At 40.9% G+C, this 22,152-nt stretch overlaps 1 protein-coding gene across 6 annotated transcripts in view; it reads left to right on the top strand.

Annotated features, from left to right (window-relative positions):
- Positions 1–22,152, top strand: part of CREBRF (CREB3 regulatory factor) — a 67,976-nt gene continuing 45,824 nt past the window's right edge. For 4 of the 6 annotated variants that reach the window (XM_073232287.1, XM_073232289.1, XM_073232279.1 and 1 more), the window contains exon 1: positions 7–146. The gene's annotated coding sequence lies outside the window, so the exon portion shown is untranslated. Of the gene's footprint in view, positions 147–19,020; positions 19,044–22,152 lie in introns of those variants that run through there. The other 2 variants (XM_073232292.1, XM_073232285.1) reach the window with 2 other exon arrangements.

The raw sequence follows: 22,152 nt of genomic DNA on the forward strand, positions 1-22,152 counted from the left end.
CGGCCCACGTGAGGGGGGCGAGTCACGCGATTTCCGGGAACCCGTCAGGAAGGACATAAACAAAACAAACCGAGGCAGCATGGAGAGGGGCCGCGGCCCCTGCAGCGGAACCGGACCCCGTCCATGAGCCGCCCCGGCACCCACAGGTGAGCCCCACTGCCCACCGCTCAGAGCCCGCAGGGGCCTGAACTGGGGGACAAGCCGGGCGGGGGGCGGAGGGCTGCCGGCCTAGGAGGCAGCAGCGCCGGGGTTCTGGGCAGGGCCGGCGCGTGGCGGGGGCCGATACCAAGGCCGGGTTCGGGGGCGCGCGGGCCGCAAATACTGCCTGCGGGTCACGGGGTCTCCGGCCCCCTCCCCCTCCCCAGCCCGGGACGGTTATATAAAAGCGCGGGGCGGCGGTAGAGGGGACCCATGGGCGGGCGGCAGGCTAGGCCAGGGCTGGGTAGTGCCGGGCATCCTCCCTACCAGGCCGCCGGGCCCTTTACCGCTGCCTGCGAGCTCTGGGCCGTGGCTGCCGGCAACCGGCCTGTCAGAGAAGAGAGCGGGTGGGAGGGGCCGGGAAGGGAGGGGTGGCAAGGCTGGCGGGGGAGGAGGGGAGAGAGGGGCGTGTGAGAAAGGGCCGGGGCCACGAAGGTTGGAACCCGGCTGGCTGGAGACGAGGACGCTCGGGCTGGGTATGGGGGGGATCCAGGCAGGGGTGTCTTAGAGCTAGCCGCCCCCCCTTCCGGTCCCCGCCCCAGCTACGGGCCAGAGGGGCCTCCCTCCCGGGATTTGTTTATATGTCTTCTCAAAGCAGCTTGAAGAGGCTCGGAGGAGGAGCCCTCGGCGCGGAGTGGCAGGCTGTACCGCCCAATGGGGCAGGGGAACGAGGCTGCCGCGCCAATGGGCGTGGGGTAGGCGGTGCCGTGGACCCCTCCCATCACCTCCAGGCTTAGTTGTGCTGGGGGTGGGCCGGGCGGGGCGGCCATGTTTGATGGGAGGGGACCGGTGGTGGTGGTGGGTCAGTGAGAGGGGAGGAGACAGGGCAAAGGGCAAGGGAGCCGGGCCGGGGGCGTTTCGGGTGTCCGAAGGCGAGTCCGATTGGACCTGGAAGTAGCTCAGGGGAGCCTGACCCTGACCCACGGCTCTCCCCACACAAGCAGAGGAGGCAGGGAAGTACCGAGGGCAGACTAGCCGCTCCTGGGGGTGGTTCCTGGGACTAGATGGAGCTCTGTCTCTGGATTCTCCGTCTTTCTCGGCTCTACCGTTCCTGACAAACCCGGCCGCCAAACCGTGTAATTGCCCTCCTTTAACCCAAGAGAGCAAACGTTTTTGCTGAACCTGAGCGGGTTTCAACCTTAAGACTACCGTAAGGAGGTCCTTGGATAACTAGCGGTCTGAATTTCTGCGCCAGGCCTCAAAGGCAGGCAGTGAGGGGAAGTTCTGCTTTTCTGGATTTTGTGCAGAGAAAATCAGGACTAGGAAAGCCGAGAAAGTTAAGGGTTGGGCGCGGTTTTAATTTTTTCATCAGGATACCTTCTAAAGATCAGCTCTGCCGTGCTTGCCCTTGTCTTAGTAGTAATTTGCCCCTACTGTTAACGTACATTGGTAGCTCACGTAAGTCAACCTCGTGAGAAAAGTGAGCTTTGAGAAAATTATGTATGTTTGAAGGTTCTTTAGGACTTTGTCTTATGAATACCCTGCAGGTGAGGAATAGGACCAAGATATGACTGACTTCTTTTTAAACAGCGTAAGATTTCTATGTAAATCTTGTGATCTGTGGTTAACTGGTTGTCAGTTGATTGTACTTGTAAATATTTTTCGTTTTCTTTTAATCCAGAATAGCTAGGAGAAACAAGATGAAGGGGAAAATGCCATAAGTAATTAGAAAATCACTAATTTTAGTTTGTTTCATGAGTATTTTAGCATGTCTGCCTTATTAAATGCTTAATTTAGCTCTGTGTTAACATGATCTTACAACCTGTTACTGCGTTGGTATTGTCAAGGGCACCACGCTATTGATGCATCTTAGGTTTAAGTACTAACAGGCACACACCTTAGAGAAGCTGTGCAGGGGCTGTTCAAGACTGGACTATTTAGGCATTTGCATTATCTTCAATTTTTAACTGGAGAAAATAATTGGTAAATAAATGATTTATCGATTTCTATGTTAATTTGATACAGTGGATTCGGTTCTGTTAAGAATGATATGTAAAAATACAATCCATGATTATTTGATATACTTCAGTTCTTAAATATAAATTTTACAACAATTAAAAATATTAGCTTTCTTTGTTTATTCTAAGGGTGGCAAATTGATCCAACAGGATTTTTTGGGTGTAATTCTTTTATACAACTGATAGAGCAACTTCAGAAATCTTTAGACTAGTAGCATAGAAAAGGCTATTTTCAGTGTTCCACTTACCATTTCATCCTCTGTCATCACAGGTGAAAGCAAGTTTTTATAAAAACTGCATACCTGCTTAGTTTGCTAGTTCATTGTGTTTGGGTTCTTGGATGCCTATCTAAGAAGTAAAGGAATAACCCAGAGAGGTTCCTGATGTTGGTTAACTAATTAATGCAAGTGACCGTGAAAGTATGATGAGTTTGTATGTTAATTCAATTAATGTAGCGGTTTTTAAAAGATTAAGAGAATTAAATTCACCATTTACTTTTAAAGTTTGGTTTTCACTCAAGATTTACAGTTATATGGCGTTGAATCAATCAGCAGGGGTTTGTTTCCATATAGGTTTGTACGGGGATGTTTTTGGTAAGAATTCTCTTTCACTGTATCCAGTCCTTCATTTTCCACGATAGATAAACTCCTAGGCAAGACGTAAATTTGTCAGGTTCTGATGATTTTTAGATATTGACAGTCTTTTTCTGTGCAGGGTCAAGTTGTAAATATTTAGGCTTTGGAGGCCATATAGTCTGTCACAACTACTCAGTTCTGCAGATTGTGGCATGAAAACAGACATTGATGGTATGTTTGGGCCTTTATTCCAATAAAACTTTATAAGAACAAGCTGTGGTCAAAGGCTGTAGTTGGTTCATTAACCCCTGTCCCAAGGTGTCAGTTACTGGTTTTTAAGTTTTAGGTTTTAAATACTTAGATATTAAGGTGCTGCAGAATATATAAACATGCACTTTAATACTATAAACATAATTTTTGAGCACTTGCAGAATATACTTGTTTCTTTCCTGTCTTGCAGAATTTTTAGAATAACAGTACATGACACCATTGTATTCTTTATTTTTATTTCATTTGCTAATAGATGTTTTCCTGAAAAACCTTTTAAAGCAAATGTTGTAATACTAAGTCCTAATTATTTAGAGATAAATTCTGACTGAAAAACCTTTGGCTTTAAGATGTGATACCTAAGAACCTTACTATCTATACTCAAGGGATGGTTCTTTAGAGGTTTAAAAGTGCACTTAGCATATCATTCTTAACACAACCATTTATGGCTGTTTTGAGGGCAAGTGACTAGTTAATACACTTAACTCTTATACTTGCAATATATCATAAAGTTAATATGGAATCCACATTGATTGTGCCATTGCCTTAGATGATTATAGAATTACCAGAATAGGGTAGGATACTTTATCAAATAAGACCCAAAAAGATACAGGTTGCCATCCCTCCCTTTCCTTGGAAAATGTCAAGTGGTGCTAAGTGCCCACTGTAGCAGAGATGCCATAATCTAAAAATATTACACAAATACTTAATTTTTTCATGGATAGTTTTTTGCTTTGTTTTTATGTAGTATTTCACTAGTTTTGACCTGAACTGGATTTCAAGTGCGTGATGGTTTAGAAAAGAATATATTGACCTGGTAAAACTGAAAAGCATGTGGCCTATAATCTTATTTCTAGTTGTAGTTGACAACCTGTTTTTGGCTGTGACTGTGTAATTCAGTTTATTAATCTGTAATGAGAGGGATGAATGATGTTTTCTATCTCACAGAGGTATGTTGGGAAATTGTTAGTTACTGTGTTTCTCAAGCTCTTGTACTTGGAATATGCTAATACCTCAAGCTGCTTGGGACCACCTCTCAAATCTGTATTCAGTTTTCTTTTCTGTTACCTTAATTGCCTTCCGTTTATCTTTAGTATTTTAATGGCACTTGCTCTACTCTATAGTATTTCTCTACCCATTTAACAGTGAGCAGCTTGAGGTCAGAGTCAGTCTCTCTATTTCTGTATCCCCACTGCCTCACACTGTATCTGACACCTTTCCTTGCTTCTGAACTGTTTAAATAAATGAGTGAATTTCTAAAAACTTTTTGGAAGGTAATAAAGTCAATCTACTTTTACTAGAAATGTTGGGCTTTTCTGAGTTAGAAAGGAAGAATTAATCACCATTTGATTTTTAAAAAGCCTTTTAAGACTGACCTTTTATGAAATTTTATAGAGAAGCTATTTTGATATCTAAAAATCCCTTAAATTCTTTTGTTAATTTTTTTGATACATTTCATCAGTGTTGAATACTCCCTCCAGACACAAAAAAGAAAGCTTGTGCTTTGTCCTTTGGTTTTGTCATTAGGTCTTGGTACACTTGGTCTTCGGGTGTTTGGCAAATATGAGTGGAACCTCTTATTTCTTAGAGGTTGGGATAATTGTTCATCTATATAGCAGGGTCCCTTTTTGTGGGAAGAACTGTAAAATCATTCTTGCTAATAAGTCCGCTTCACCTTGTTGGGAGAGCTGGACCTGGAGAGAGTTTGAGGAAGGGGCCTGCAGTGGTATTTTGTGGCCTCAGACCATCCCATTCCTCTGCCAGCCAAGCCTTGTATGCTTTTTCCCCAGTTCATGGCCTTGCTTCCAAAATCTGTATTGGAACAGCTTTCCAAACTACTCATCTCTCTACTGATTCCCCAGAAACTCCGATCATCCCATCATTCTGTCCTTTTACCACCAAAACCACTTTTTCATATTTCTTGGTTAAAAAGTCATGTTTTCACTTACTTATTGGATATTGTTGTCTTTGACAACTTCCTATGAAAGCATCATAAGCTTGCTAATTTCTTGTCTTTTTCCAGTTGACTTCAGATTCTTGTTGCATACTTACTTTCTTCAGTTATAATGTTCTGTCTTTAAGAGTTTAAGGTACTTCTTTTACTTTATTGAAATTCCTTCTTTGACCACTACACACCATTCCTCATACAGTTTGTCTTCTCTGTTATATTCTTGCCATTCACTGAGAAATTTAAAGTATTACAAAAATGAAACGTTTGAAAAGGTCCTTGATGGTATGGGAGGAACTAAGGATAGGGTGGATGTACTCTTGTTCAAGAGATTTAAACAGCCCTTTAAACAGCAAGGCTTCTAACTCCTGCTTGTGTTGTATAAGACACAGTAGACTTTACAGTTTTTTGAACTGCTTTTTAATAAGGTTTTTGTCCCTACTACTGAATCCTCTACTGGAGTTGCCCATAGACTAGTGGAGGAAACAGACATTGCATTTCAACATTATGACTATTTAGAACAACTGTTCTGAAAATATGGGAGAAGAACTGCCAGTTCTGTCTGGGAAAGTTGGAGACGCTTCACAGAAAAGGTGATATATGAACTGGGTTCTGAAGACTGGGAAAGGAAGCACTCTAGTCCAGTCAAGGAGGTCTAAAAGATGCACAGGATTTCTGGGGTGGGGTTGTATATGAAAAGGCTTCAGTCATTGGCAAGGTTATGGGGAGGGGATTACACGGAAGAGGAGACTTTAGGTGGGAAGAACTTTTTTTTTGCTTTATTTTTATTCATTTACTTTTATTAAGGTATCATTAATATACACTCTTATGAAGGTTTCACAAGAAAAACAATGTTGTTGCTACATTCACCCTTATTATCGAGATCCCCCCCATATCCCGTTGCAGGCACTGTTCACCAGTGTAGTAAGATGCCACAGTTTCTACTTGTCTTCTCTGTGCTACACTGTCTTCCCCGTGACCCCCACACACCATGTGCACTCATCATGATACCCTTCAATCCTCTTCTCCCTCCCTCCCCACCCACACCCCTCCCCTTTGGTAACCGCTAGTCCCTTGGAGTCTGTGAGTCTGCTGCTATTTTGCCTTCAGTTTTGCTTCATTGTTATACTCCACAAATGTGGGAAGGCATTTGGTATTTGTCTTTCTCTGCCTGACTTATATCTTTGAGCATAATACCCTCCAGCTCCATCCATGTTGTTGCAAATGGTAGGATTTGTTTTCTTCTTATGGCTAAGTAATATTCTGTTGTGTATATGTACCACCTCTTCTTTATCCATTCATCTACTGATAGACATGTAGGTTGCTTCCATTTCTTGCCTGTTGTAAATAGTGCTGCAATAAACATAGGGATGCATATAACTTTTTGAATCTGAGAATTTGTATTCTTTGGGTAAATTCCTAGGAGTGGAATTCCTGGGTCAAATGGTATTTCTATCTTTAGTTTTTTGAGGAACCTCCATACTGCTTTCCACAATGGTTGAACTAGTTTACATTCCCATCAAGGGTGTAGGAGGGTTCCCCTCTCTCCGCATCCTTGCCAGCATTTGTTGTTCCTAGTCTTTTTGACGTTGGCCATCCTAACTGGTATGAGGTAATATCTCATTGTGGTTTTAATTTGCATTTCCCTGATAATTAGCATGTGGAGCATCTTTTCATGTTAGGCAGGAAGAACTTTTTTGCTTTCCCCTTGTCATGTAATATTTCTGGGCCTGCCCTACACTGTCAGGTCTCTGGTCTCTGTAACTCTGACTTTGGTTGATTCTTTTCCCCTAGTTTTTAGTTTTCTTTTAGTCCCTCATCAAGTTCTGACATACCTCCCTCCTTCCCTCTCCTAGTCTGTCAGTACCAAGGTATCTTTGATTCTGACCCAATGTTTTACTTGCCTTTATTTCACCTTATTGTCTCCATTGCTTCCTTTATTCCCTTTGGGTGTCTTTTTCTTTTTTTGACTCTTGTGCTTTTTTTTTTTTTTTTTTTTTTTTTTTTTTTTTTTTTTTTGAGAGGGCATCTCTCATATTTATTGATCAAATGGTTGTTAACAACAATAAAATTCAGTATAGGGGGGTCAATGCTCAATGTACAATCATTAATCCATCTCAAGCCTAATTCTCGTCAGTCTCCAATCTTCTGAAGCATAACGAACAAGTTCTTACATGGTGAACGAATTCTTACAGAGTGAATAAATTCTTACATGGTGAACAGTACAAGGGCATTCATCACAGAAACTTTCGGTTTTGATCATGCAATATGACCTATAAACCATCAGGTCAAATATGAATATTCATTTGATTTTTGTACTTGATTTATATGTTGATCCCACATTTCTCCTATTATTATTATTATTTTTATTTTTAATAAAATGCTGAAGTGGTAGGTAGATGCAAGATAAAGGTAGAAAACATAGTTTAGTGCTGTAAGAAGGCAAATGTAGATGATCAGATGATCAGGTGTGTGCCTATGGACTAAGTATTAATCCAGGCTAGACAAGGGCAGCAAGACATCCACGGATGCAGAAGATTTCTCTCAAAGCAGGGGGGGTGAGGTTCTGAGCCTCACCTCTGTTGATCCCCAAATTCTCACCTGATGGCCCCCCTGCGACTGTGCCTGTCTTAGGTTGTTCCTCCCTTGAGGAATCTTACCCGTCTCTGGCTAACCAGTCATCTTCCGGGGCCATACAGGGAAATGTAAAGTTGGTTAGTGAGAGAGAAGCCATATTGTTTGCAAAGGTTAGCTTTTTACTTCTTTGCAGATTTATGCCCTGTGGCTTCTATGCCCAGCACTTGTCTCGAGGTATCTTTACCACCTGGAGGAATTATGATACTCGGTAAATTCGATATGAGGCACGAATTCTATTTAAGGTTTGTAATTAGGAAGGAAGAAGAAAAGCTATAGATGTAGCATATGAAGGAAACTTGGGAGGATTGATTATTTCTTTGACATATCCTCTTGTATAGTACCTTAAGTATGTATAGGTTTTAAACTACTAACTAATTTGCACACACATATTAACATAATAGGAATACGGTGACATAAACAAAGCAAATCTATAATTACCAGCCATCTCCAGTGAAGCCAAGAAAACCATTTAGGCACCCTAGGCATTTGTGAAAATTTATCTATGATATGATGGATATTTTCCAACTGTACTTGAACCATCAGACAAATTAAAGCAGCCCATTTCTGGGATCTGTTCACATCCCATATGTTCTTTTAACCATAGATAGTCTATAGTCATGAGATTTTGGGGTGCTACAACTTGCACCCCTCCCAACTCCTGGTTGAGTTCCAACAGTACAGATCCAGTCAAATTCGTTGTCTCACTGTATGCACATGCCAGCCTAGACATCTCCCTCCTCCTTCTTATGGCAAGTCCAGGAGACGGTGGGCTGGATGCAGCCACAACCGCAGCATCGTCCGGATCCCTGTGGAGGCTTTTTGATGATCATCCCCCGGCACGAGTCCTCCAGAGAGTGCTGATGCCGGAAGCTCCTCCTCATATCGTATCTTAGTTCATTTTCTGGGTATCCAAGCTAGGCCTTGATCTTCTGCGTAGAAACAAACAGACCCTTTGCCCACACTTTGACATGCCCTCTATACCACTGTGCAGAACTCATTGGAGGTCAGCACACAGTAACTGCTTTTTTTTTTTTTTTTTTAATTAAGAGAAAGGAATATTATCAGAAAAGAGTACCTCCATAGCTGATCATCTGACACCCTTTAAGTGATCAACATTAAGGATATTTAAAGCATGCGTTGATCTTTGATTTACCAATAGTTTTATCCTGTTAAGGAGTAATCCCCCTTTTCTTTCTTTCTTTCTTTTTTTTTTTAAATTTTTAATCTACACTTACCTGAAGAATACTATGTTTACTATGCTCTCCCCTATATCAGGTCCCCCCTAACAACCACATTACGGTTACTGTCCATCAGCTTAGCAAAATGTGGTAGAGTCACTACTTGTCCTCTCTGTGTTGTGCAGCCCACCCTCCCCTTTCTCCCTCCGCCCCATGCATGCTAATCTTAATACCCCCCTTCTTCTTCCCCCCCCTTATCCCTCCCTGCCCACCCATCCTCCCCAGTTCCTTTCCCTTTGGTACCTGTTAGTCCATTTTTGGGTTCTGTAATTCTGCTGCTGTTTTGTTCCTTCAGTTTTTCCTTTGTTCCTATACTCCTCAGATGAGTGAAATCATTTGGTATTTCTCTTTCTCTGCTTGGCTTATTTCACTGAGCATAATACTCTCCAGCTCCATCCATGTTGCTGCAAATGGTTGGATTTTTCCACTTCTTATGGCTGAGTAGTATTCCATTGTGTATATGTACCACATCTTCTTTATCCATTCATCTACAGATGGACATTTAGGTTGCTTCCAATTCTTGGCTATTGTAAATAGTGCTGCGATAAACATAGGAGTGCATCTGTCTTTCTCAAACTTGATTGCTGCGTTCTTAGGGTAAATTCCTAGGAGTGGAATTCCTGGGTCAAATGGTAGGTCTGTTTTGAGCATTTTGATGCACCTCCATACTGCTTTCCACAATGGTTGAACTAATTTACATTCCCACCAGCAGTGTAGGAGGGTTCCCCTTTCTCCACAGCCTCGCCAACATTTGTTGTTGTTTGTCTTTTGGATGGCAGCTATCCTTACTGGTGTGAGGTGATACCTCATTGTAGTTTTAATTTGCATTTCTCTGATAATTAGCGATGTGGAGCATCTTTTCATGTGTCTCTTGGCCATCTGTATTTCTTTTTTGGAGAACTGTCTGTTCAGTTCCTCTGCCCATTTTTTAATTGGGTTATTTGTTTTTTGTTTGTTGAGGCGTGTGAGCTCTTTATATATTCTGGACGTCAAGCCTTTATCAGATCTGTCATTTTCAAATATATTCTCCCATACTGTAGGGTTCCTTTTTGTTCTATTGATGGTGTCTTTCGCTGTACAGAAGCTTTTCAGCTTAATGTAGTCCCACTTGCTCATTTTTGCTGTTGTTTTCCTTGCCCGGGGAGATATGTTCAAGAAGAGATCACTCATGTTTATGTCTAAGAGGTTTTTGCCTATGTTTTTTTCCAAGAGTTTAATGGTTTCGTGACTTACATTCAGGTCTTTGATCCATTTTGAGTTTACCTTTGTATATGGGGTTAGACAATGGTCCAGTTTCATTCTCCTACATGTAGCTGTCCAGTTTTGCCAGCACCATCTGTTGAAGAGACTGTCATTTTGCCATTGTATGTCCATGGCTCCTTTATCAAATATTAATTGACCATATATGTTTGGGTTAATTTCTGGGGTCTCTAATCTGTTCCACTGGTCTGTGGCTCTGTTCTTGTGCCAGTACCAAATTGTCTTGATTACTATGGCTTTGTAGTAGAGCTTGAAGTTGGGGAGTGAGATCCCCCCTACTTTATTCTTCTTTTTCAGGATTGCTTTGGCTATTCGGGGTCTTTGGTGTTTCCATATGAATTTTTGAATTATTTGTTCCAATTCATTGAAGAATGTTGCTGGTAATTTGAGAGGGATTGCATCAAATTTGTATATTGCTTTCGGCAGGATGGCCATTTTGACGATATTAATTCTTCCTAGCCATGAGCATGGGATGAGTTTCCATTTATTAGTGTCCCCTTTAATTTCTCTTAAGAGTGACTTGTAGTTTTCAGAGTATAAGTCTTTCACTTCCTTGGTTAGGTTTATTCCTAGGTATTTTATTCTTTTTGATGCAATGGTGAATGGAATTGTTTTCCTGATTTCTCTTTCTATTGATTCGTTGTTAGTGTATAGGAAAGCTACAGATTTCTGTGTGTTGATTTTGTATCCTGCAACTTTGCTGTATTCCGATATCAGTTCTAGTAGTTTTGGAGTGGAGTCTTTAGGGTTTTTTATGTACAGTATCATATCATCTGCAAATAGTGACAGTTTAACTTCTTCTTTACCAATCTGGATTCCTTGTATTTCTTTGTTTTGTCTGATTGCCGTGGCTAGGACCTCCAGTACTATGTTAAATAACAGTGGGGAGAGTGGGCATCCCTGTCTGGTTCCCGATCTCAGTGGAAATGCTTTCAGCTTCTCGCTGTTCAGTATAATGCTGGCTGTGGGTTTATCATATATGGCCTTTATTATGTTGAGGTACTTGCCCTCTATTCCCATTTTGCTGAGAGTTTTTATCATGAATGGATGTTGAATTTTGTCAAATGCTTTTTCAGCATCTATGGAGATGATCATGTGGTTTTTGTCTTTCTTTTTGTTGATGTGGTGGATGATGTTGATGGATTTTCGAATGTTGTACCATCCTTGCATCCCTGGGATGAACCCCACTTGGTCATGGTGTATGATCCTTTTGATATACTGTTGAATTCTGTTTGCTAATATTTTATTGAGTATTTTTGCATCTACATTCATCAGGGATATTGGTCTGTAATTTTCTTTTTTGGTGGGGTCTTTTCCTGGTTTTGGTATTAGGGTGATGTTGGCTTCATAGAATGAGTTTGGGAGTATTCCCTCTTCTTCTATTTTGTGGAACACTTTAAGGAGAATGGGTATTATGTCTTCTCTGTGTGTCTGATAAAATTCCGAGGTAAATCCGTCCGGCCCCGGGGTTTTGTTCTTGGGTAGTTTTTTGATTACTGTTTCAATTTCTTTGCTTGTAATTGGTTTGTTTAACTTTTGTGTTTCTTCCTTGGTCAGTCTTGGGAGGTTGTATTTTTCTAGGAAGTTGTCCATTTCTTCTAGGTTTTCCAGCTTGTTGGCATATAGGTTTTCATAGTAGTCTTTAATAATTCTTTGTATTTCTGTGGAGTCTGTCGTGATTTTTCCATTCTCATTTCTGATTATGTTGATTTGTGTTGACTCTCTTTTTCTCTTAATAAGTTGGGCTAGAGGCTTATCTATTTTGTTTATTTTCTCAAAGAACCAGCTCTTGGTTTCGTTGATTTTTGCTATTGTTTTATTCTTCTCAATTTTGTTTATTTCTTCTCTGATCTTTATTATGTCCCTCCTTCTGCTGACTTTAGGCCTCATTTGCTCTTCTTTTTCCAGTTTTAATAATTGTGATGTTAGACTATTCATTTGGGATTGTTCTTCCTTCTTCAAGTGTGCCTGGATTGCTATATACTTTCCTCTTAAGACTGCTTTCGCTGCATCCCACAGAAGTTGGGGCTTAGTGTTGTTGTTGTCATTTGTTTCTATATATTCCTTGATCTCTATTTTGATTTGTTCATTGATCCATTGATTATTTAGTAGCATGTTGTTAAGCCTCCATGTGTTTGTGAGCCTTTTTGTTTTCTTTGTAGAATTTATTTCTACTTTCATACCTTTGTGGTCTGAAAAATTGGTTGGTAGAATTTCAATATTGTGGAATTTACTGAGGCTCTTTTTGTGAGCTAGTATGTGGTCTATTCTGGAGAATGTTCCATGTGCACTTGAGAAGAATGTATATCCTGTTGCTTTTGGATGTAAAGTTCTATAGATGTCTATTAGGTCCATCTGTTCTAGTGTGTTGTTCAGTGCCTGTGTGTCTTTACTTATTTTCTGCCTGGTGGATCTATCCTTTGGGGTGAGTGGTGTGTTGAAGTCTCCTACAATGAATGCATTGCAGTCTATTTCCCTCTTTAGTTCTGTTAGTATTTGCTTCACATATGCTGGTGCTCCTGTATTGGGTGCATATATATTTAGAATGGTTATATCCTCTTGTTGGACTGAGCCCTTTATCATTATGTAGTGGCCTTCTTTATCTCTTGTTACTTTCTTTGTTTTGAAGTCTATTTTGTCTGATATTAGTACTGCAACCCCTGCTTTCTTCTCACTGTTGTTTGCCTGAAATATGTTTTTCCATCCCTTGACTTTTAGTCTATGCTTATCTTTGGGTTTAAGGTGAATTTCTTGTAAGCAGCATATAGATGGGTCTTGCTTTTTTATCCATTCTATTACTCTATGTCTTTTGATTGGTGCATTAAGTCCATTTACATTTAGGGTGACTATTGAGAGATAAGTACTTATTGCCATTGCAGGCTTTAGATTCGTGGTTACCAAAGGTTCCAGGTTAGCTTCTTTAGTATCTTACTGCCTAACTTAGCTCGCTTATTGAGCTGTTATATACACTGTCTGGAGAGTCTTTTCTTCTCTCCCTTCTTATTCCTCCTCCTCCATTCTTCATATGTTGTGTGTTTTGTTCTGTGCTCTTTTTAGGGGTGCTCCCATCTAGAGCAGTCCCTGTAGGATGCCCTGTAGAGGTGGTTTGTGGGAAGCAAATTCCCTCAGCTTTTGCTTGTCTGGGAATTGTTTGATCCCACCATCATATTTAAATGATAGTCGTGCTGGATACAGTATCCTTGGTTCAAGGCCCTTCTGTTTCATTGCATTAAGTATATCATGCCATTCTCTTCTGGCCTGTAGGGTTTCTGTTGAGAAGTCTGATGTTAGCCTGATTGGTTTTCCTTTATAGGTGACCTTTTTCTCTCTAGCTGCCTTTAAAACTCTTTCCTTGTCCTTGATCCTTGCCATTTTAATTACTATGTGTCTTGGTGTTGTCCTCCTTGGATCCTTTCTGTTGGGGGTTCTGTATAATTCCATGGTCTGTTCGATTATTTCCTCCCCCAGTTTGGGGAAGTTTTCAGCAATTATTTCTTCAAAGACACTTTCTATCCCTTTTCCTCTTTCTTCCTCTTCTGGTATCCCTATAATACGAATGTTTTTCCTTTTGTATTGGTCACATATTTCTCTTAGTGTTGTTTCATTCCTGGAGATCCTTTTATCTCTCTCTATGTCAGCTTCTATACGTTCCTGTTCTCTGGCTTCTATTCCTTCAATGGCCTCTTGCATCTTATCCATTCTGCTTATAAATCCTTCCAGGGATTGTTTCACTTCTGTGATCTCTTTCCTGACATCTGTGATCTCCTTCCGGACTTCATCCCACTGCTCTTGCATTTTTCTCTGCATCTCATCCCACTGCTCTTGCATTTTTCTCTGCATCTCATCCCCTTGCTCTTGCATTTTTTTCTGCATCTCTGTCAGCATGTTCATGATTTTTATTTTGAATTCTTTTTCAGGAGGACTAGTTAGGTCTGTCTCCTTCTCAGGTGTTGTCTCTGTGATCTTTGTCTGCCTGTAGTTTTGCCTTTTCATGGTGATAGAGATAGTTTGCAGAGCTGGTACAAGTGACCGCTGGAAGAGCTTCCCTTCTTGTTGGTTTGTGGCCTTTTCCTGGGAGAATAGCGACCTCTAGTGGCTTGTGCGGGGCAGCTGTGCGCAGACAGGGCTTCTGCTTCCTGCCCAGTTGCTTTGGGGTTTATCTCCGCTGTTGCTGTGAGCTTGGCCTGGCTGGGGCTGTTCCTCCAAAATGGTGGAGCCCCGTTGGAGGGGGAGCGGCCAGGAGGCTATTTATCTCCGTAAGGGGCCTCTGTGCTCCCTGCTGCCCAGGGGGTTAGAGTGCCCAGAGATCCCCAGATTCCCTGCCTCTGGTCTAAGTGACCTGTCCTGCCCCTTTAAGACTTCCAAAAAGCACTCTCCAAACCAAAACAACAAGCAACAATGAGAGAGGGAACAGAGAGAATGGGAAAAAAAAAAAAAAAAAAAAAAAAAAAAAAGAAAAAGCAAGCGATTTTTTTTTTTTTTTTTTTTGTCCTCAGGTGCCGGTCCCAGGCACTCGCTCTCTGGTCCTGCTGCCCTGTCTCCCTAGCACCAGGGTCCCTGTCCTTTCAAGGCTTCCAAAAAGCACCCACCCACCGGTCCCGCAGGGAAGGAACGCTCGATATTCTTTGTCCTCAGGCACTTGTCCCAGACACCCGCTCACCAGTCCCGCCGCCCTGCCTCCCTAGCACCGGGGTCCCTGTCCCTTCAAGGCTTCCAAAAAGCACTCGCCAAAAAGAGAGAAAAAAAGGGGAAAAACGCGCGATTTCTTCCGTCCTCAGGTGCCGGTCTCAGGCACCCACCCACCGGTCCCACAGGGAAAAACGCGGGATATTCTTTGTCCTCAGGTGCCGGTCCCAGGCACCCGCTCACCAGTCCCGCCGCCCTGCCTCCCTAGCACCGGGGTCCCTGTCCCTTTTAGGCTTCCAAAAAGCACTTGCAGAAAAGAGAAAAAAAAAGGGGAAAAACGCGCGATTTCCTCTGTCCTCAAGTGCCGGTCTCAGGCACCCGCCCACCAGTCCCGCAGGGAAAAACGGGGGATATTCTTTGTCCTCAGCGCCGGTCCCAGCCACCCGCTCACCAGTCCCGCCACCGTGCCTCCCTAGCACTGGGGTCCCCGTCCCTTCAAGGCTTCCAAAAAGCGCTCACCAAAAAGAGAAAAAAAAAAAAAAGGGGAAAAACGCGCGACCTCCTCCGTCCTCAGGCACCGGTCTCAGGCACCCGCCCCCAGGTTTCGCAGGGAGAAACGCAGGATATTCTTTGTCCTCCGGCGCCGTTCCCAGGCACCTCCTCACCGGTCCCGCCACCCTGCCTCCCCAGCAACGGGGGCCCGTCCCTCTAAGGCTTCCAAAAAGCGCTCGCCAAAAAAAAAAAAAAAAAAAAAAAACCGCTCCGGTTTCTCTCCACCCGCCGGGAGCCGGGGGGAGGGGCGCTCGGGTCCCGCCGGGCTGAGGCTTGTATCTTACCCCCTTCACAAGGTGCTGGGTTCTTGCAGGTGTGGATGTGGTCTGGATGTTGTCCTGTGTCCTGTGGTCTCTATTTTAGGAAGATTTTTCTTTGTTATATTTTCATAGCTCTATGTGTTTTTGGGAGGAGATTTCCACTGCTCTACTCACGCCGCCATCTTGGCTCCACCTCTCGACTCTTGTGCTTTTTATTTTGCTTTATTTAAAAACAAAACACACTGCTCATTTTGCACACAAACAGCAATCTATGTCTTGAGTTGATTCCCTCTTTGGGAAATCTTGTTAAGATCAACTTGTCTCTGATATCTATACAAGTACTAATTATCCATCTCTCTGAATTTCCTTTTATGAAGCATTTCCTTTGTAATCAGAGACGCCATTTCTCCTAGGCTACAGTGCAGAATATGACTACTTATATGCTGTGTTTTGTACTTACATACCTTAAAATTGTTCTATGATGAGATCCAATTCAAATCTCACCTTTTCCTGAAGCTTTCCCTTACTTTTCTAGCTAGAGATGATAGTACTTTTCTCAGTAGTTTTATAACATTTTCTAAACAACTCTCTTTAAAATCCCCTTTATTGAGGTATAATTTACATAAAATAAAATTCACCTGATTTTTAGTTTTGACAAATGCATGTAGTCATGTAACCATCTCTGCAGTGTCATGATATGGAACATTTCCATCACAATGAAAAGTTCCATGTGGCCTCTACTTTCATCCCTGGTCCTTGTCACTCATTTACTTTCTATTACTATAGTTTTGTTTTTTCTGGAATGTCATATAAATGCAGTCATAGAAAGTGTTGTCTTTCAGTCTGACTGCTTTTACTTTACATAATGCTTTTGAGATTTATCCATGTCATTTTAGGTATCAGTTGAGTATTTGTTATTTTATGGATGTATCAGAATTTATCTACCCATTTACCAGTTGATGGATATTTGGATTACTTCTAGATTTTAGTCTACTAAATAAAGCTGATGAAAACATTCATGTACAGGTCTTTTAAATACTTCTTTTAATATTGACTACCTTTTATTTGGAGGTTGAGTTGCAGAATAGTTACAAGTGAAAGTCCTAGAGTTAACTGTATTTCACAAACAGGATATTTGTTAGCTCTGTGGTTTTGAGAATCTCTATGGTTAGATTCCCCATCTATAAAATGGGCCTGGGTGGAGATTGGGGATAAGCTGGAATGCACAGGTGAATTTAAAGAGCTAACTCTTCAGTTCATTTAAAAAGTGATCTTACTGGGAATATGTACCCAATGTTGTCAGGTCTGATTTCTTTTGTTCCCCCAAATAGTGACCTTCGATAACAATTTAAGTGCTGGCAGTTAAAATTTCATTTTTTAAAAACACTAATGTGTGGGTTGAATAAAACCCATACATGGGCATTGATTGATGTGTGGCTGCAGTCTGGTTTCAGACCTTTGCTGTAAATCTTCAGTTGACTTTGTCTTTTGTTTTAAAATGTACATACTCTTGGTACAGTGAACTTGTTAGGACCTTGTTACCTTTTTTTTAATAGTTTAGCATAGTAACTTACTGGTTGTCCAAACTCCCAATTAAAAACTAATGAATTGCTGTAAATGAATTTTATTCTTTCCTCTCATTGGAAGGATATAAGAATTCGGAGTGTTTTCCCAGCCGTTAAGATAGCCGCCTCCTTTGTTTGATTTATTCTAAACCTTGTTGAGACAAGTATAGATAGTATAGATGAAACTCTGTGTGTTGTTCATTGGAAACTGTGTAAGGTATTATGGAAGTAAAGATGAATTTTGTATAAGTCCATTCTGTCAAGTTGCCCAGAATCTTTTGTGAAGCCAGTATAGGTAATTATTTAAAAAAGAGATAAACTGTATGTAATTGTTTGAATTATAAGAACAGTAATTTCCCTGAAGAAGCCTTTTCCCTTGTAATTTATCTGCCAATTCTTTATTGTGTTTAGAAATGACTGATTTGTAGCTTTATGAATTACTTTTTGAATCCAAAGATTCCTTTCCTGATTAAACCAGCATAATTGACATTCACCCTCATAAAGCCAGAGCAAGGGTGTTAAATGATCTGTGTTGCCTGAATATACCCAACTCAGCCTACTTCCAGGCAGTTGGGTTTTTGTGATAATTAGGTGTGGAATTTAGACAACCAACAATTCTGAGTTGAGTTTAGGTTTATACCTTCAGTAGCAGCAACATCCCAGGAACATCTTATACCAAGAGAGTAATCTGAGAATAAAAATAGCCAACATTTATTGAGTGTTTGTTTTGTGCCAGGGCTAGATACTTTACGTATCATCATGAATCACAATATCCCTGCAAAGTAAGGGGAAGTTCTTGTATTTACAACAAAGAAGGCAAGTGAGAATCTGGAATGAAATCCCAAATATTCAGTTATAAAGTGTAACCTTTTATCTTGAATCTAGAGTTTGTATCTCATAGAGCAAACCTTTTAGGAGTATTAGAGCCAGAGAAGCAGCCAGCCTTTCTCAGTGTTAAAATAAAAGACTTAAAAACTGTATTCATGTCTTTGGAGCCTGGTGCCCATAACCTCTGCACTAGCTGTTATACAGTCCTGTGCTAGTGGTATAGCCCATTTCACACAGTAGGAAGGAATTTGAAGGGAATTTCAAAATTGTCTCTAGTTCATAGTCGTGCTACTTTCAAAAAGTGTCAAATCTAAGAAAAGAGGGTGGGGACAAACATTTTGAGAAAGAGTGACGAGGTGTGATAGGTTTTCCCTGGAACCTTTCTGTGTGTCTCAAGTGCATTCTTGCCTGTGCCACTGTCTGTTTATCTGCTGCTGACTTTGTGTGTTCCTTTTCCATTTTGTAGAATTCTGCAGAACAGCTCAGAAAACTAAACAATTCTTTAAAACTCCACTGTTTAACCTGCATGAAATATTTTGTTTTAATTAGAAATGTTAGGGTGGCCAGTGGGGAGAGAACAGGATTAGATGTATCTGTCTAGTGTCTGGATTCTTACTGGTTTGAATCAGTTTTAATCCTACTCTTTCCTCTACCCTTTCTTCACTAGACAAAGATTATCTTAAATTTTTAAAGTTGAAATTTAAACAGTAGTCTTCCTGGCAATTTAAAAGACAATTCAGGACTATAATTTTAATACAGTGGTTCACGACTCAACAAGCTATGATAGGATACTTTGGAGCATCTAAGAGATGCTCAGTAAACACATACTGAATGACTGACTTCTTTGTAATATCCTCTTTGTGTATGAAGAAAGTGACACCTCTGACTCCTTTTCCTAGAAGGATCTGTGGTCTTAAGGGATTTCCCATTCATTGTCAGTCACCTCTTGTGTGGATGCCTGTCCTGGGCAAGGCATTGGTTTTGGTACTGTAGTGAAATAGACATGAGATATAATGTTCATTCAAAGATTTTAGAACTAGTAGTGGAGGCACAGGGGTTGGGGAGGAGGAAGAAGAAAAACATTGTGATCAAAGGCATGCAAGGCCTACTGTTGGAGATCCTCAGTGGATTGTAAGTATGTCAAGGGTTTGGGGGACATTATAAGGTCAAGCTAATATCAGTGTTATATTTATAAAAAAGTAGTGCAAGATGTGGTTGGGAAATAGTTTCATTGTGTTTGACTATTTTGAACATTATCAGACAGATGTTTGGGAGTTGCTGATTACGAGCACAGTGCTAATATGGTGGTTCAAATGGGGCAGATGAACTAGAGAGAGGGAGAGGCTAGAGACAGGAACATCTGTAGGACAAATATTAGACTAGTAAATATAAAATGAGGCCCAAGTAAGGGTTGAGAATGTGTGAAGGGCAAAGTCAAACAGGTACACGTGTGCTCGATACAAGGTAGGTTGTCAGTATATCTTTGTTCAGGAGAACTGGCATGGTTTAACAAAGGAGGTAGGGAGGAGGAAGAAAAGAGACAGGGCTGAGATCAGTCTGAAAGTGATGGTGCTATTGACAGAATAGGAGTGTTTGGATGGGGAGGTCCCATGTTGTGTCTGAGGTTATGGGTTGTGAGTGAACATGGAACTATCTGGTTCTTAGATGGTAAGACTTGTGCACTTATGTGTTTAGGCTGAAAATGTAGATTTGGGAGCCCTCTAGAGTTGAGACACTGATTGTAGGGTGGTTTCTGTGATGAGAAGCTTGCACAGAGGCAATAATTTGCTGAATTACTTCAGACTGATCTCTCATCTTTGCTGAACTTTTATTATTAATGTAAAAATGGTTCCACAGAAGGTGGGGGATGATAATGATATTAATACTCACCCTGCTTCACCAAATTGTTTTATCAAGTGACAGAGTATATATAACATTGTGCTATGTAATCTGTAAATAGCCACACAGATATAAACTGTTTTGTTGCCAGTGTTAACCAAGTGTGGCTGGGGTTAGAAATGCATTCTTTGATTCTGTCAAAAACTGTCCCATGCCCTTGTGCTCTGAACAACTTAATTGACAGATATCAAGGCTGCAGAAAGATCCTAATATCTTGTAGTTGATAGTTTTCAGAAATAAAAAGTAGCTCTTTCTATTCAACTCACATTAATCCAGAAATCTGCTTTAATGGTCTTTCCCCCACCCCCCACCCCAAAGGGTTTTAAACTAACCTCCCATATGTTGGCTTTGTAATCCAAAGACAAAGATTAAAGTTAGGCAGAAGGCTTTGGAAAAGAATCGAATAAAATTCTGAGAGGTTGTGTGTCTTCCTCTAGGACTGCATTCTAAGGAGAGATCACTTTTGAGATTTAGTGTCTTTTTTAGTTCCTCAGGATTCTCAGTAAAATGTGGTTTTAATTACTTTCTTTAATTAAATTTTTGTGGCAGTCCTGATTCAACCCCAACCCCCCATATTTTTTAAACTCTTAAGTGTGGGAAAAAAGGAGACTAGTGGGTAAGGAGTTCACAAAGTGTCATGGCAGAAGAATCACATCTACTTATCAGGTCATGATAAATACTGCTTGGCTAGGAAAATAAACTTTTCTTACCCAATCTGAGAGAAAAGATGTCTTCTCCCTCCTTGCTCACCTCTTTCCTCTATCTTCCCTCCTTAAGTACCAGCAGCCGCAGGATTTGGAAAATAAATAATGGGGGTCTTTTGCTAATAATTCTTGACATAAACAATAACCATTTAGTTTGCAGTTTACTTGCCTGTTTCCTAAATTTTGGAGTACAGAGAAATGCTCTTGCCGTGTAGAGAACAACAATTCTCCTTCAGTTGTGTTCACAGGATTTATATTGCATAATAGAGGGAGGACGTGTTCCCCCTTCCCCCACTGTGTTCCTTGCATAGGCAATGTCTGCTTCCTCAATGGTTTCAAGATTTGGGGATCTCTGATTTCTGCTGTACCGTGAAACAAATAGTGACTTGATTTAGTAAACATCCAAAGAACTATTTTGTTAAAATCTTGCCGAGTAGTTTTCACAAGGAAAGGAAAAGTTGAGTGGGACATACGAAGTAAAGCAGGATGGATGGAATGTGTGGCAGATGGGTCCTGGTCTTCTAAGGAGCTTGGGCAGACTGTCTTTACTGCTAAGCAAGGGCAGTCCCCTGGGCTGTCCACATGTATAAACTTTTACGCTACCAAGTCAGTGGTCTGCCCTTCCTTCCTACCCCATTATTCTCCTTCCTCTCCCTTCCCTTTCTCCCTTTTCTTTCATCTTTACATGGGGGATTAAGACTGAAGAGAAATTATTTATTCAAATTAGGAACCAGTACAGTTACCACATCTTAGAATTGTGGATCTGGTACAGTTTAAAGACAACAGAAGGGGAACCCAAGAACTCTGCCCACATGAAAGAAATGATGAACATGAACCAGCAAAAATTAGGAAAGATCAAAATAAACCGCAGTATATGAATTATGTAACAGTATGAATGTGTTGGCATTTCTTACTTCAACATTCTTAAAAAGTATTTTTCATTGTGGATTGTGGTAAAATAAGCAAATTCTTCCATTTAAACCATTCTTAAGTCTAATTCAGTAGCATTAAGTACATCAACAATCTTGTGTAACTTACCACTGCTATCTAGTTCTAGAATATTTTCATCATCCCAAACAAAAACGCTGTACCCATTAAGCTGTAACTCTCCCAGCATCTCCCATATAAGTGAGATCATGTAGTATTTGTCCCTTTGTGTCTGGTTTATTTCACTTAGCATATTGGTTTCAAGGTTCATCCATGGTATAGCATGTATTAGAATTGTATTCCTTTTTATGGCTGAATAATGTTCCATTATATTATTTGCCATATTTATTTATCCATGCATCTGTTAATGGCCGCTAAAGTTGTTTAGTTGTTTCCACCTTTTGGCTCTTGTGAATAATGCTGCTGTGAACATGGGTATACATGTATCTGTCTGAGTCCCTTCTTTCAGTTCTTTGGGGTATTTGGAATTGCTGTATCATATAGTAATTTTGTGTTTAACTTTTTGAGGAATTGCTAAACTGTTACCAGCTGCATCATTTTATATTCCAACTAGTAGTGCACAGGGCTCTGATTTTTCCATATCCTCAGCAATACTTGTTATTTTCCATTTTTTTGGATAATAGCCACCCTAATGGGTGTGTCAAAAAAATTTTAACATCTACTCTGATAAATGTTGGATGACTCAGAAG

The sequence above is a fragment of the Manis javanica genome, chromosome 1, assembly GCF_040802235.1.
Source record: "Manis javanica isolate MJ-LG chromosome 1, MJ_LKY, whole genome shotgun sequence".
NCBI lineage: Eukaryota > Metazoa > Chordata > Mammalia > Pholidota > Manidae > Manis > Manis javanica.